General features: G+C 45.6%; 1 protein-coding gene across 4 annotated transcripts in view; it reads left to right on the top strand.

The window, feature by feature from the left end:
• The first annotated feature begins 8,461 nt into the window (after positions 1–8,461).
• Positions 8,462–15,725, top strand: part of THRAP3 (thyroid hormone receptor associated protein 3) — a 72,841-nt gene continuing 65,577 nt past the window's right edge. For 2 of the 4 annotated variants that reach the window (XM_061184490.1, XM_061184489.1), the window contains exons 1-2: positions 8,465–8,550; positions 8,971–9,159. The gene's annotated coding sequence lies outside the window, so the exon portion shown is untranslated. Of the gene's footprint in view, positions 8,551–8,970; positions 9,160–15,725 lie in introns of all 4 variants that reach the window. The other 2 variants (XM_061184486.1, XM_061184488.1) reach the window with 2 other exon arrangements.

The raw sequence follows: 15,725 nt of genomic DNA, 5'->3' as shown, positions 1-15,725 counted from the left end.
TGTTCACTGGGGGGACAAAATCCACGCCAGCTGAGAACCACTGAGTTAGACAAAAGATAAAACAGCAGCTGTTTCAAAAAAGCAGGTCTTATAAATAAAATGTGCCAGGGAGGAATAAGTCCGCTCTTCTGAAGTAGCTTGGGGGAGATAGATCACTGAGGTTTAGGCTTCTGCTTCTGATGCAAGAGGGCGCGGGGGAGGAAGCTTCTAAGGCCTGAATCCCAGTCAGGAGCCGGGCCTGTGGTGATCCTCTGAGGCCTGATGCCACTGACTTCCCTGGGAATAACTGGCTTTACCGGTACCCGGCTCTATCGAATCAGAGTCCAGGAGGGGTCAGTGATGTTATATTTACTGCCATCCCCAAAGGGGATGCCCCAACTGCAAGAGGAACTTGCTCAGAGCCAAGGTGGGAAAAGAGCAGCAACTCCTCTCCAATTTTACAGATGAGTCAACTGAAAAAGATGTTTACTTTTTTTTTCTCTAAGTGGATTGTAAAATGCATAAACCAAAGGATGCATTTTAGATGTTTGATAGAATGATTGTTGAACTAGAAATTAAGTATAATAAAAAATACATTATACAGGAAAAAAAAAAAAAAAGAGCAGCAACTGATGGTTGGTGCCACATCCTGCTTGTCCACAGGCCCTACTCTAGGAGTCTCTTTTCCTTCTGTGTCTGGTACTGGTTCCTTCCCTAAGTGTCTGTCTCAGTCTCTTGATCTGCCCACATGAGTGGATTGAGGAGAACCGTAGTGAAGCTGTTCGTGTGGTTGGGGGGGTGGGGATGGGGCTATCATCGGGAACAGCCCTTCCAAGTGCCCTTGAGGGAGCACAATATTCCCTTAGATGAACCTTTCATACCTCCGCACCTTCCCACTTTTCCTGTGACACCCCTCCATCTTTCAGGAATCAGCTGAATGCCTCTTCTTTGGAAAGTCTTCCCTGCCCCTCCGAGGCTGTTGGTCACTGGAGACCCCGAGAGCAGGGATCATACTATGTCCCATTTGTATATTTTGTATCCCTTCCTATCTCCTAAATGGGGTAGGAATTCAGTGAAGACCTGACTTAATTTTTTTTTTTTTTTTTTTTTTTTACTTTTTGGCCCTGCCGTGCACCATTCGGGATCTTAGTTCCCTGACCAGGGATGGAACCCGTGCCCCCCTGCAGTGGAAGCGCGGAGTCTTAACCGCTGGACCGCCAGGGAATTCCCATGACTTGAGTCAATTTATATATATTGAGAACTTCTGTGGCAGTCTCTGTGCTTGGGGAATATACAGAGGACACAGGACACAGTGCAGTCCAGTTCAGTGAGAAAACCAATGAATGGAAGCTGGTACAAATGCTAGTGCTGGGGTGTGAGAGTGATATTTACATACACCACCCCGCCCCAAACCCTGAGTTCAGACCAGCCAGTCAAGGCAGTAGAATGGAGAGCCAAATCAGTTTTATTGCTAATTGCTTATATTTGGACCTAAACTCACTAACTTTCCCCTCCCATGTCTAGGCCTTGGCAAGACCCACCTAAGGGACAGTCTGGGCAGGACAGACAAACCTACCCAATCCTTGGGCCAACCCTGAGAGTGGGATCAGAGAGGTAGATCTCCAGACTTGCCTCTAGAAATCTGATGGCGCCCTGGCCATGTGTTCACCACATGGAAGGCAGGAGGAGGAGGATCTGAAAAAGGAGGGGAGCCAGAGTCTTATTTGCTTGTTGAAGCTTCTCTCAGCCTCATCCTTCCCACAAAACATTCTTTCACCTTAGGGGAAGAGCAAGCGAATGAGAAAGGGAATGGGAGTGGGGGTGGGGGTAGGAATTCTCTGGGGTGTCTCTCTCTCTCTTTTTTCTTTATAACTACAATGGTTCTTTATTTTTTTATTTTTTGGCTGCACTGCACAGCTTGCAGGATCTTAGTTCCCCAAGCAGGGATCGAACCTGTGCCCCTTGCAGTGGAAATGTGGACTCCTAACCACTGGACCACCGGGGAATTCCCTTGGGGTCTCTTTTATAAGGGCACTAATCCCATTCATGAGGGCTCCACGTTTATGACTTAATCACCTCCCAGAGATTCCACTGCCAGATACCAGCACCTTGGGGGTTAGGTTTCAACATGAATTTGGGATGGGCACAAACAGTCTATAGCAGCCAGTATTGGGGTCTCACCCCAAACCAACTGAATCAGAATTTCTAAAGGTGGGGCCCAGACATGGACATTAAAAAAAAAATCCCGGGGACTTCCCTGGTGGGCCAGTGGGTAAGACTCTGTGCTCCCAATGCAAGGGGCCCGGGTTCGATCCCTGGTCAGGGAACTAGATCCCACATGCATGACGCAGCTAAGAGTTCGCATGCCACAACTAAGAAGTCTGCATGCCGCAACTAAAGATCCTGCATGCCACAACTAAGACCCTGTGCAGCCAAAATAATAAATAAATAAATAAATAAATAAATATTAAAAAAAAAAAAAGTTCCCAGGTGATCTAATGTCAACTTGGTGGAGAATCTCTGCTTTATAGAAGTGTAAGCCTTGGGAACAGGAAGATGGGACCTTTGGCAGTGGTTCCCAAACGTGTCTCATGTTGGAAACTTCAAAAATAGCGGGAATTCCCTGGTGTTTCAGTGGTTAGGACTCCGCGCTTCCTCTGCAGGACTGCGGGGGGCATGGGTTCGATCCCCGGCAGGGGAACTAAGAACCCACATGGCAAAAAAAAAAAAAATAGCCATGTCTGTGTCCCACCCCCAGAGATTGTGATTTACTTGGTGTGGGATGTGGTCTGGGTGTCGGAATTTTTAAAATGTCCCAAGATGACTCCAATGTGCAGACAAGTTTAGGAACTACTGGACTAGAGTATTCTCTGATGGTAGATGCTAGCCAACTGTCTAAGGAGTAACCACCTCCTGCTTAAGCTCAGCCATTAAAAGCCTCCTCTTCCCAATGATCATCAGCAAAACAAGCAACTGTTACCTTGACCAGAATGTTTGGTTTGGTTCTCCTGCAAAGCAGAGATGGAGGTGAAGGCACTTTGGTTGGTCTGAGCAACAGCAAAGGTAACTGCTCCTCTTTTCCACAGGTGGACCTTCAAGCTTAGAGGGTCACACACTGGTGCTAGTCCCAGTCTCTTCTGATTTCCCCTCCCACCTTCCTTCTCTGAAAGTCTCTTGTACACAACAGATAGCCCCAGCAGCTTCAGTCTGCTACTCATGACTCCAGCACAGAAGTGACAGATACAGATACTCATTTCAAATGAACGCATTTATTGGCTCATGCATGGAAAAGTCAAGGTGCTACTAATTTCAGGCATGGCCGAATCCAAGGGCTCAAATTGGTATAGCTGAGAATTTGTCTTTGTCAACTCATGGCTCTGCTTTCCAACTCTGTTGGCTTCATTCTCAAGAAGGCTCTCTCCAAATAATGGCAAAGATGACCATTAACAAGTCCAGGTTGGGGACTTCCCTGGTGGTGCAGTGGTTAAGAATCCACCTACCAATGCAGGGGACATGGGTTCGAGCCCTGGTCCGGGAAGATCCCACATGCCGCGGAGCAACTAAGCCCATGCACCACAACTACTGAGCCTGCGCTCTAGAGCCCGCGAGCCACAACTACTGAGCCCACGTGCCACAACTACTGAGCCCGCGTGCCACAACTACTGAAGCCCGTGCGCCTAGAGCCCGTGCTCAACAACAAGAGAAGCCACAGCAATGAGAAGCCCGCGCACGGCAACGAAGAGTAGCCCCCGTTCTCTGCAACTAGAGAAAGCCCGCGTGCAGCAATGAAGACCCAACACAGCCAAAAAAAAAAAAAAACAAGTCCAGGTTGCTACTCTTCTAGTTTAGCAACCCTAGAAGAAAGAGAGGGCTCTTTTCTCAGTGTTCCAGCATAGGTCTCAGGCTGATGTTCACTCTCTCTGCTAGCCTGGTTTGAGCCACCTACCAATCACTGTGGCCAAAGGAATGAAATGTGCTCATCAGCCAGAGTGGGGGAATGAAGTCATCTCAAAGGATTATCAGAGTGCTGTTACCAGAGGAGGAGGATTGGAAAGATCCTGAGCAGGCACAGCAACAGATGGCTGATCCATTTGCTCCCATGTAGTGGAGGGATGAGATGTGCAGAAACCACAATATAAGGTAGGATCTGACAAATACAGAGTAGATGTTGGGGTACTCCTGATGGAGGGGGACCCTGAACTGACAAGATAAGCCTTTGATAGATGGGGTCATTGGGGAGGAAGGGCATGAGCTGGCATGAGGAGGCAGGAAACCCAGAGTATGGTCAAGACAAGTACACACAACTGGAGCATTGTGTATGAAAGAGCTGAGGCTGGTGAGGACATGGAGTCTAGATGCTGGAAGGCCTTGAATTTGCCCTTCATCCCAGTGGCAATGGAATGCCTTTGAAGGTGAAGGTGAAGCTGGGAAGATAATCAGAGGTTAGGCCACATGGGACCTTGTAGACCACACTGAGGATTTAGGATTTGGTCTTGAGAGCACTGGAGCCAGGGCTTCAGATCAGAGTTGTACTTGAGAGATAGCACTCGGACTACCTTCTGGAGGATGGCCTGAATGGAAAGAAGCAGGAGGCAGGGAGACTGAGGAAGAGTCCTTAATCATAGCCAACACTTATATACCCTTTACTCTGGCCCAGGCCCTGTTCTAATCACTTTGCATGTGTTAAGACATGTGAAGGCCTGAAACAGGGTACTACGAGATTCACCAGATGTTCTGGGGACAGAATACATGGGACTTTGTGACTGATGCCATATGGTAGATGAGGTAGAAAGAGGAAGCCAGGATTCCTCTGAGATTTTGAACCTGAGCAGTCAGAAGGATAGAGAGCTCCTGTAAGAAACAGAAATAAGAACTGAAGAAAAGTTCATACACATTTACTGCTGCCAATTCTATGCCTAGCTCACTGCCAGGCCCTAGGAAGACAAAGAACAAGCTCATTGTTGCCTTCCAGGAGATGGCTGTCTGTGGGAGACACAGGCATGTAACGGATGATTTCAATACATCGTGATGAGTGTGGGGAGACTTGTACAAGCAGAGTGGGGTAGGGAGGCAGTAATAGCACATCCATCCACACAGCTGCTCATGCCAGAAACCTAGGGGTCAGCCTTGACTCCTTCTCTCCCTCTTTCATCCAATCACCAAGACCAGTAGATTTGATCTCCTAAGTATCTTTCTTTTTTAAAAAAAAAATTTTTTTTTGGCTGTGTTTTGTGGGTCTTTGTTGCTGCGTGCGGGCTTTCTCTAGTTGGGGCGAGCGGGGGCTACTCTTTGTTGCGGTGTGTGGGCTTCTCATTGCAGTGGCTTCTCTTGTTGTGGTGCGCAGGCTCAGTAGTTGTGGCTCGCGGGCTCTAGAGCACAGGCTCAGTAGTTGTGGCGCATGGGCTCTTCCCGGACCAGGGCTCGAATCCGTGTTCCCTGCATTGGCAGGTGGATTCTTAACCACTGCACCACCAGGGAAGTCCCCCTAAGTAACTTTTGAATCTGCTTACTTTTTTTCATCCCTACTGAAAACACACTGGATCAAGCCACTGTGTCTTCTCATTTGAACTATTGCGATATACCTCCTAAGTTGGTCTCTCCACTTTCATTCTAGTTTGCCCTAATCTATGCTCACACTGAATAAGCCTTTAAAATACGAATTTCATTTAATCGTTTAGGAAATTTATTTAATCCTTTTTTTTTTTTTTTTTGGCCATGCTGCACAGCATGCGGGATCTTAGTTCCCTGACCAGGGATTGAACCCGTGCCCCCTGCAGTGGAAGCACGGAGTCTTAACCACTGGATCGCCAGGGAAGTCCCCCTATTTAATCCTTTAAAAAAGGAAATCTGAATCCCTCCCCTGCTTATACACCTTTCAATGGCTTCCCATTGCTCTGAGAGTAAAATCCAATATCCTCAACGTGGACTACCCAACCCAGGAGGACCTGACCTCACTAAGCTCACTGTGCTTTAGTTCCTGTTACACTCCAGAGTCAATAGTAGGCCTAACAATATTTAGGATGTGCCAAATTCCTTCAGGCCACAGGGCTTTCCCGTGTGTTGTTTCTTCTGTCTGGAATGAATGCTCTTCCCCAATTCTCAACCTAGTTAACTGTAAGTCTATCGGTCAGTTCCTCAGGGAAGCCTCCTCTGACCTTCAAGTCTAGGTCAGGACCTCCTCGGGATGCTCTGTCAAGAATCAGCAAACGTTTTCTATAAGGGGCACATAATAAATACTTCAGGTTTTGCAGGTCATAGAGCATCGCAACTATTCAACTAAGGGTCATAGCAGCCATCGAAAATACATAAACAAATTTATGGATGCTGAACTTTGAATTTCATATATGCTTCTCATGTGTCATGAAATATTAGTATTCTTTTGATTTTTTTCAACCATTTAAAAATGAAAAAACAATTCTTAGCTTCTGGCCATAAAAAAACTGGAGGCGGGCTAGCATTGGCCCATAGGCCACAGTTTGCCAACCCCTATGCTGTGTTGTTTTATATATATATGTCTCATATAATTTCCTGTGTTGCCCTTATCACAAGTAGTAATTAATTATGCATGTGATAGACTCCTTAATGTTGTCTCTCCCTGAAGACAGGGATCACATTTATTTTGTTTACCATTTTCCTCCTGAGCTTCTAGCACAGGGACTGGATCATAGTAAGTGCTCAGCAAATGAATGGAGTGATAAGGTGTTCTTTTCCTTGAGAGGCACTCCAAGCTTAGTGGAGAATACAGACGTATGCACAATTAATTAGGTAATGCTTATTGGAGAAAAGAGTTCAGTTTTCCGCAGGTTCAGTTTGAGATACCAGTGGGAAATCAGGGTATGGTGACAAACATCTGGAACTGAGTTGATGCTAAGACATAGATAAGGGAGTAAAATTCACAGAAGAGCTGTAAAAGCTACCTGAGTGTGCCAATCACTTAAGGAGAGAGGTCACTCAGGGAGAGAGGTTGAATGAGAAGAGAGAGAGGAGGCTGGAACTATGGGGTAAGTTTATGGGCTAGGGAAGGGGCAGAGGTAGGAGAAAGGTAAGAGATCGAACACAGAGGTGTTTTGGAAATAAAGAGTAATCACTATGTATTTTTGTATCTACCTAGTTTACCACCGTGTTCCTAGTATCTTGCACTAGGCATAGCCTATAGTAGACACTCAGAAAATCTGTGAATTGAAAATGAAATTGAAACAGAACCTCTCAAGAAGCACTACACAGCATGCAGCCTACAGGAAATGCTCAAAGAAAGAAAACAGTGTGGAAGGAATGCTGCTGAGGCCAGTAAGGGTGAGAGCTGATGTGGCACCATGTGAGATTTGAGTTGAGCCTAGTCAGTTTTTCTCGCAGGAAGAATAGATTCAATATTTTTTTTCACCTTTACTTTGTTTACTTTGTCCTGGGGATGCAGAAATCCATCAAAACTGATCTTTGTTCTAAAGAGCTCACAGTCTGGTGGGGAAGACAAACACAGTCCTTGATATATAAGATGGAACTGTACTGTGGGAGGACAGAGATGAGGAAGAGCTAGTAAACTTGGAAGGCTTCACAGAAGAGGTGACATTGGAGCTCAGTCTTAAAGCTTGGCGTTCAGTAGGGTAGGAATTCTAGCGCAAACCAGCCTGTGCAAAAACCTTGATAAATGCCGTGGTTGTCAAACTTCTATGTGCGTTAAGAATCACTGGAGACGTCTGTTTATAATGCAGATTCCAAGGCTATACCTCCCGGGAAATTTCTGGTTCTATAGGTGAGGGCATCCACTTTAATAAGCTTTACAGGACCACACTCTTTAAAACCTCTTTATGTGCTCCCATTGTCGTTGGAGGTGGGGGGCAGCGGTGGCGGGAGATGAGGGTGGAGAGAGCTTTGCCCACCCGGGCTTCTGGGTCTCCATAGGAGCACACTGTCACAATAAAAACAAATTCATTTTGAGTCGCGCTTTCAGGGTAGTAGATGCTTTCGTGTGCCGTACTTTGTCGGAGTCCCGCAACAACTCTGTGGGGTAGAAATTAAGAGTCTCATTTCATAGGGGAGGAAACTGAGGCTCAGAGAGGGGAGATTTGCTCAAGGTCACGAAGCGAAAGGTGGCAGGGCAGAGACCGAAAACCAGGCTAGCAGATTCCCAGCTCAGACACTTTCCGACTACGAAGGGAGGCCGCGAGTGGGTGGGGCCCAGGCCCTTGCTCCAGGCTGCTTCCAAAATGGTGGGGGCCTTGGCGTCAGCAACGCCCCCGCCCCTTCCGTCCACCTCCCTCCTTCTTCCCCAGGCCACCCAGGCGGGGGGAGGGGATGGAACGGAGCAGCCCACGTGACTGCCGACAACCTGGCGCGTGACGCAGAGCGGCGGGCCCGGCGCTCGCCTTGCCTTGTGGGAAACGTAGTTCCATAGACCGTCAAGCTGACCAGGAAGGCGGGACCTAGGACTACATTTCCCAGGAGGCCGCGCGGCGACGCCGCAGCTGACGCCGTCGGAGAGCTGGGACGCGGGGCGCGCTGTCGGGCGGGGGGCAGGTTCGGGCCGGTTGTGCCGTTGCGAGGCTGCTCCTGCGATCGCTGAGGTTGGCTCAGGTGAGTGAGGGCCCTTGATAGGAATTAGGGCAGCTCAGTCTGCTCCAGTCGTTTCGTCTTTTATCTTTTCTCCGCGGCCGCTGGCTCAGGGTGCCCGGCAGGCCTGGCGCGGTGCCGCTCCCCCTCGCCTGCTCCTCGGCTTCTTCTGAGCGGGCCCTGCTCGCTCCGGCTCCTCCCCCTCCCCGCCCTTCAGGGCTTCCCCTCGCTCCGGCCTAGCTCCCGACGCTCAGGGCCGCGTTTTCTCCGGAGCACCCCCTATCCTTTTTCTTGCTTGCAAGCTGCCAGGGAGGGGCCTCCACCTCCTCTGTCTCCCCCCTTAGGCGGGTGAATCCTATTATTTGGATTTCTCCTTTTCCCGGAACTCTTGAGTGCCCTTCCCCCCAGCCTAATCTCCATTGGCTTGGATCTGTCTTCTTCTAGGGCGCATGTGGCTGGCACTCAGTAAATGTTGGTACCTCTTCCGTTCTTTTCTGCCTTGTGGCCAGAGGAGGCATAGTCCACATTTATCACCCACGGGAACATTGGTGAGCCCACTTTCATTTCTCTTACGCTGGAGGTGAGGCCAACTTGCGTTCCAGTAGTAATTGGCGTGTGCTCTGCCTGAATAAGGTAATTTCCTTCATCTCCCTTAGCACCCAAGCAACTTTTATCAGTTATCCTCTTTGCCTTTCTAAGTCTTAGGGATGGAGTATGGCCGCAGAAACTGGCGAGTAGCGCTGGTGCCCAGCAGTTGGAGCCGTCAGTGGTAGTTGAGTGTTTACGGGGAGGTTGTTCCTTGGATTGAAGGAAAAGCCTCTGAGAGCGTGGTAGAGCCTGGCGGGAGAGAGCCGATGAAGCTTCTGGTGGCAGCGTAACGGCAGGATCCTGGAGCCAGCTGCCTGGGTTCAAGTTTTGGCTCTGCTAGCTTTTGGTTTCAGGTCGAGGAGCTTCACTTCCAGGCCCTTCAGTTTCCTTATCTGCAAAATAGCGGCAACACTGGTTATTTTATAGGGTAACTGTGACGGTTAAATGAGGTAAATTGAAAACCGCTTAGCTCATTACCTACCGTGTATTAAGCACTATTATCATTATAGTCACTTTTAGAATTTATAGGTTGTAGGCCTAGAGTGGAAAGGCACGTATCACACCATCTTTTTCTTTCCCTTTCAGATGGCCTTCCGTTTTCTTGTTTGTTGTAGTTTTTCCTGTTATCTAGACAGACCGATGTGTGTATCAAGCTTGTTAAAGAGCCAAAGCTGGCTGCTGCCATGAACAACTTGTGGAACAAACTGGGCTTAGTTTGTTCTCTACTGGGAAATTTGTTTTGTGAATTAGTATACACACTTTAGCAATATCAAAAGCAGTTTTTTTCTGCAGCCATTTAAGCTTGATTGTATTTTGTAGAAGAGTGGATTGAAGTTTCTGTTAGGAGCTGTTTAACTAAAAGCCTTTACGTTCAGTACAGTTCCGTCTCTGCTTTTTATATCTCTTAGCACTAGTGAAAGATCTCCGGTTTTGGAGACTGGTGTTTTTAGTCTGCAGACTAGGTACAGTCCAATTCTAGCGGTGGTGGTGGTAATAGTAGTCATAGCAGCAGCAGTAGTAGTAGTTCTTTAGCATACTAGTTTAATAGCATAACTAGTACAGGTATTTTTTTTTATTAATTTATTTTTTATTTTTGGCTGCATTGGGTCTTCATTGCTGCGCGCGGGCTTTCTCTAGTTGTGGTGAGCGGGGGCTACTCTTCGTTGTGGTGCGCAGGCTTCTCGTCGCGCGGTGGCTTCTCTTGTTGTGGAGCACTGGCTCTAGGCACGCGGGCTTCAGTAGTTGTGGCACACGGGCTCAGTAGGTGTAGCTCGCGGGCTCTAGAGCGCAGGCTCAGTAGTTGTGGCGCACGGGCTTAGTTGCTCCGCGGCACGTGGGATCTTCCCGGACCAGGGATCAAACCCGCGTCCCCTGCGTTGGCAGGCGGATTCTTAACCACTGCGCCACCAGGGGAGTCCCCAGATTCACATTTTAAAATCGCTTTTGCCAGGGGTATAGAAAATGGATTGTGGGGCTATCAGTTAAGAGGCTATTGTACTGGTGTAGCCTGGAGATGATAGTTGCCTGAAGTAGGGAGATGGAGTGGAGATGCGTTGGTGGGAAGAAGCGGAGGGTTTTGAGATTAGGTAGTTTTAATATTCTCTAGAGCAAGACGTTCTTAGTACGGTCCATGGACTACAGGGAGCTCATGAACTCTAAAATTTTTGTGAGGGAAGTGCATTTTCTCAAAGGGTCCTTACCTTCCATCATTCATGGGAATCTCAAAATTTAAGAACCAGTGCTGTAGAGTTTGTAATGCAGGTTTTTTTTGGCTGCGCCAGGTCTTAGTTGCTGCACATGGGCTCTTTGTGCAGGTTTATAACCCATAAAAAAGTAATTGCCCGTGGCTTACCAGGAGAGTTAAAAGTCATGGGTACCCTTTCTAAAAGATTGCCTTTTTTTTTTTTTTTAATAAATTTATTTTATTTATTTATTTTTGGCTGCGTTGGGTCTTCATTGCTGCGTGCGGGCTTTCTCTACTTGTGGCGAGTGGGCTTTTCATTGCAGTGCCTTCTACTGTTGCGGAGCACGGGCTCTAGGCACAAGGGCTTCAGTAGTTGTGGCACGCGGGCTCAGTAGTTGTGGCTCATGGGCTCTAGAGCACAGGCTCAGTAGTTGTGGCACAGAGGCTTAGTTGCTCCGTGGCATGTGGGATCTTCCCGGACCAGGGCTCGAACCTGTGTCCCTTGCATTGGCAGGCGGATTCTCAACCACTGCACCACCAGGGAAGCCCAAGGTTGCCTTTCTTTAGGGAATCGTATTTTGTATGTTTTAAATCAAAGTTAAATGCTGTGAACATTAGTGAGCTCAGTTTCACGAAAATCCATATCCATTCCTACTGTTTTCTTCCATTGGATTTTGTTTACAGTTCCTATTTTAGTGGTAGAAGTGGAGCACCTTAGTGTGTGAAGAGTGAGATTGTTTTCTTCTTGTTTTCCTTCTAACAGTTAGGGGTTTCATATGTATGTTTATACATTTTGTAGTGTATTTTTCAGATGATAGTGTGTTACTGGAAGCATAGGGTGTGCTTTTTTCCACAGAGTTAGAGCTCTACCACTGAAAGAACCATGTATTTTTCTTTTTATGGCAGAGGTTGAAGACTGAAGGCTCATGGACTAAATCCAGTCAGCAGATGTGTTTTGTTTGGCTCACACGGTGTTGTAAATTTGAATTAGTTGTCAACAGTGAAAAACAGGGAGATTTCATGTAAAAATGTGGATTCAGGCTGTTTTGAAAAATCAGATCTGGCAGCCATGGACGACCTGTGTTTCTGCTTGCAGCAGCAATCTTTTATAGTTGGGCACGTCCTTATATCACCACTAAAAATTTTTTTTTCTGCTTTGGTGCTTTATTTCTTTCGTTTCTTCTTTAAAATAAAAAAGGAAATTTTAGATAACTTCAGAAAGAGGGAGATGGAGCAGTGCAGTGGGGAGGGGAGGGCCCAAAACATTGAATTATTTTGTTTCCAAACTAAAGAAACCCAAGGGCTTTTAGAAAGGAAAAGGCATTGATCTGACCCCTGCCCATGCCTTTTTAGCTGGCACATGTGTAGTGTCCTCATTTTTGTTCTGCCTGATTTGCTTTGTAGCATCTGGAATGCAGTAACTGCACAGCTTGGCTTGTTTCAGAAGATAGAAGGCCAAGCAAAGAGAAGTTGCTGAATGTCTAATTAGAAGACTTTTGGTGCCTGTCCTGAGGCAAAAGTGTGTATATGTGTGTGTGTGTGTGTTTAATGTATGCGTTTGTGAAGTCCATCGCTTTGCTTTCAGAAATCCTGTGTGTTTTTTGGAGAGGTTCATAACTCAATTTTATTTTTGTCTATTTTAATAAAAAGGGCAGGATACATAAAGGATTTAAAAAAAAATTATATGGCTGCGCTGGGTCTTAGTTGCGGCGTGCAGGATCTTCATTGCGGCATGCGAGCTTTTAGTAGAGGCATGTGGGATCTAGTTCCCTGGCTAGGGATTGAACCCGGACCCCCTGCATTGGGAGCATGGAGTCTTAGCCACTGGACCACCGGGGAAGTCCCTACAGAAAGGATCGATAGAGGAAGTCATAGAGGTGAGACTGCTTTCTGAAGTTACCGTAGAGATTTCTTCACTCCAGGACCCTCCATTGTATCAGGGCTTCCCGGAAGATGATCCCATTGTATGTAAAGGATGTGTCCTATGTGTTCTAGAGTCTTGACTAAAACCTTTGGCTACCAGACTATGGGCTATCAGAAAAAAACTTTAAAAATGAAGGAGATTGAGGAAGTTGGTCAGGCGCCAGAGTGGGGTTGCCCAATAAAGAAAAAGAATTGGGTAAATTTTTTAATGTAAAAAAAATTCTTGTTTCAGGTGTAATAAAGTTATCCTTTACAAAGCCTTTTTTTTGGCCGCACAGCATGCGGGATGTGGGATCTTAGTTTCCCGACCAGGGAGACCAAGGATCAAACCCCGCGCCCCCTGCAGTGGAAACGCGGAGTCCTAAGCACTGGACCTCCAGGGAAGTCCCACTCTGGCAGTTTTGATGTCCCTTTGTATGCATGTATCACATTGGAAAGTGTTCTGAGAGAGGCTTTCCTTGACGACCTTATCTATAATGGTACTCTGATCATTAACTAATACCCCTCCCCAACCCCGAATTATTACTATGGGACATTACATTATTTATTTTTCATCTATTGTGTCTTCACCTCTTTAGAGAGTGAAGCAGGGATTTGTTTGATTCACTGCTGAATCCCTACACCTAGGACATTCTCTGTTAAATAGAAGAGGCTTAGTAAATATTGAGAGAAAGGATGAATTAATATGGGAATAAATAGATGGCTGACTGGGTGGCAGTCTCTGGAAGTGCTCCCACTATCGAATTCTAGCTTACTCAGATTCTGTTAAGCTACCTGTTGAAAATAATTTGTATGGCGGTTGGTGAGGAGATTGCCAAGGGGCAAGAGGGTACTTACTGGAGTGATAAAAATATTTATTGTTGGGTTGGGGTGGTGTTTACATAGTATATTTTGTCAAAACTCACTGAACTGTATCTTTAAAATGTGTACATCTATTATATATGAGTTATAATAATTTATAAAAATTTGTATTCAAAACTCATTCTCTAAAGGCTGTTCTGTAAAACTGAGGTAACTCTGTAGGTAGGCTGTGGTAATGATTGTTTTCCTTGAATTTTTGGTAAGTTTAGCCAAGTATAGGTGGGACAGGAGGTTTTAAAATACTCTGGAGTGAGGAGGTGCCTCAGGCATTATGAGGGAAGGAGGCTAAGCTGACCAGGCTCTGAATAGCCCACGCCCATTTCAGTCTGAGGTGCTGCATTGATATTTTGTACTTTGGGGTTTGGTAGGGGATATTTTCTGTTCCACTTTTAGCAGAATATTTTCAGCTGCAGTGTTCATTTAATAGGGCATGGTCATGGAGTTATATGATCTGTGGTACCTAGAGACCTTGGAATGAGATGAGAAATGGAAGTTCTTGATTCTTATCAGTTTTTTGTTGTTGTTTTTAATTAAACTGGGACCTTGGGGCAAGTTGCTTAACCCTTCAGTGTATCTGTTCAATTTCAGATGGAGATGGAAATCTCTTACCTACCTCCAACAAGGGTTATTGTGATGGCTAGATGATTAGCCCAGTGCCAGGGCACATAGTAGGGATTCAACAAATTAATTTTATTATATATGGAAGATGGATTGCTTGTTAGCTACTTGGGAAAGGGAAGTAGTTATATGGCACTAAATCTGAAAGGACAGTGAGAAACACCCAGAGCCCTCAACTGATAGCATATGGAAAGTGCTGAGTACATGATTAAGTTGGTATTTCAAGATTGTGAGGGAAGGATGACTTAATTATTCAATAAACAGCTCTGGAACAGTTGGCTAACCTTTTTGAAAATTACGTTAACTTGAAAGAATAAATCACGTGAAAAGGAGAGATACAGATTAAATCAAAAATGAAATACCATTTTTTCCCTCAGATCTCCATCATGATAAAAAAAACAATAATGACGGCTATTGTTGGTGAGGGTGTGGGGAAATGGACATTCTCAAGTACTCCTGGTAGCAATATAAGGTGCTGTAGCTGTTCTGGAGAACAACACAATGTACCTGTGCTTTTAGGAATATACCATAAGGAAATAGTTGCACAGGTCCTTAAAAATAAGGATAATCATTACAGTGTTATGTTAAGTGAAAAATTAAAGGCAACCTAAATGTTCAACACTAGGGAACTGCTTATGTTATAGCATGTGTGTACAGTGGAATGCTAGGTAGAAAAGAGATGTAGATTGGAGCACTATATTTGTTGACATAATACCATGCGTAGAAAAATGCCCAGAACTGATGCTTTTGTTCTGTTCAAAAACCTTTCTGACTCTCCATTTCCTCCTTAGTCAGTGTTTATTAAGCGTGTACAGAGCTTTAGATTCTGTTGGAGAAAAATTACCTTAAATATGTGGTCTGTGGTCTAGATCTGCACAGTTCATTTTGGTAGCCACTAGCCAAAAGTGGCTAGCTCACTTTGAGTTAATTAAAATTAAATATTTAGTATACTTACTTAGTATGGTTTTCACACTAGCCATATTTCAGATGGTCAGTAGCAGCAACATGTGAATGGTGGCTGCCATTTTGAGTAGCATAGATATGGAACATTTTCCTCATCTCAGAAAGTTCTGTTAGCGTGGATCTAGATTGTCTTTTCATGTTTTTGTCAGCATTGCTTCTGCATATGATAGGTGGGGCCTCATAGTAGTTGCAGTTTTCTCCCCTTTACAAAAGAATTTTGGACTTTCCTTTGGCTATCATTTATGCATCACCATTTTCATAATATTTAAACTCTTTTTACCTCTTAGCCCACAATGGGTTTGTTCAGAATGCTACCTATGTGGCCAAAGGGGAAAACATGGGGACAATTTTGCTAAACCTCCTAGTTCTGGATTAGAATTTTTTTTAACCTATTAGAGTTTCTGTTCTTCACTTTAAAAACAACTGAGCAGGAACTGGAATTGAGATTCATGCATGGATTGTTTTTGATGTTGTTTGGCTTTTCGTTTTTTGGGGAAAGAAGGCATTAAATACTTATTAAATGTCTACTAAGTGCTAGGCATTTACTAAAATGAAAATAACG

The sequence above is a fragment of the Eubalaena glacialis genome, chromosome 3 (assembly GCF_028564815.1).
Source record: "Eubalaena glacialis isolate mEubGla1 chromosome 3, mEubGla1.1.hap2.+ XY, whole genome shotgun sequence".
NCBI classification, from domain to species: domain Eukaryota; kingdom Metazoa; phylum Chordata; class Mammalia; order Artiodactyla; family Balaenidae; genus Eubalaena; species Eubalaena glacialis.
The sequence above is the reverse complement of the archived record's forward strand: the minus strand, read 5'-3'. Positions and strand labels throughout refer to the sequence as shown.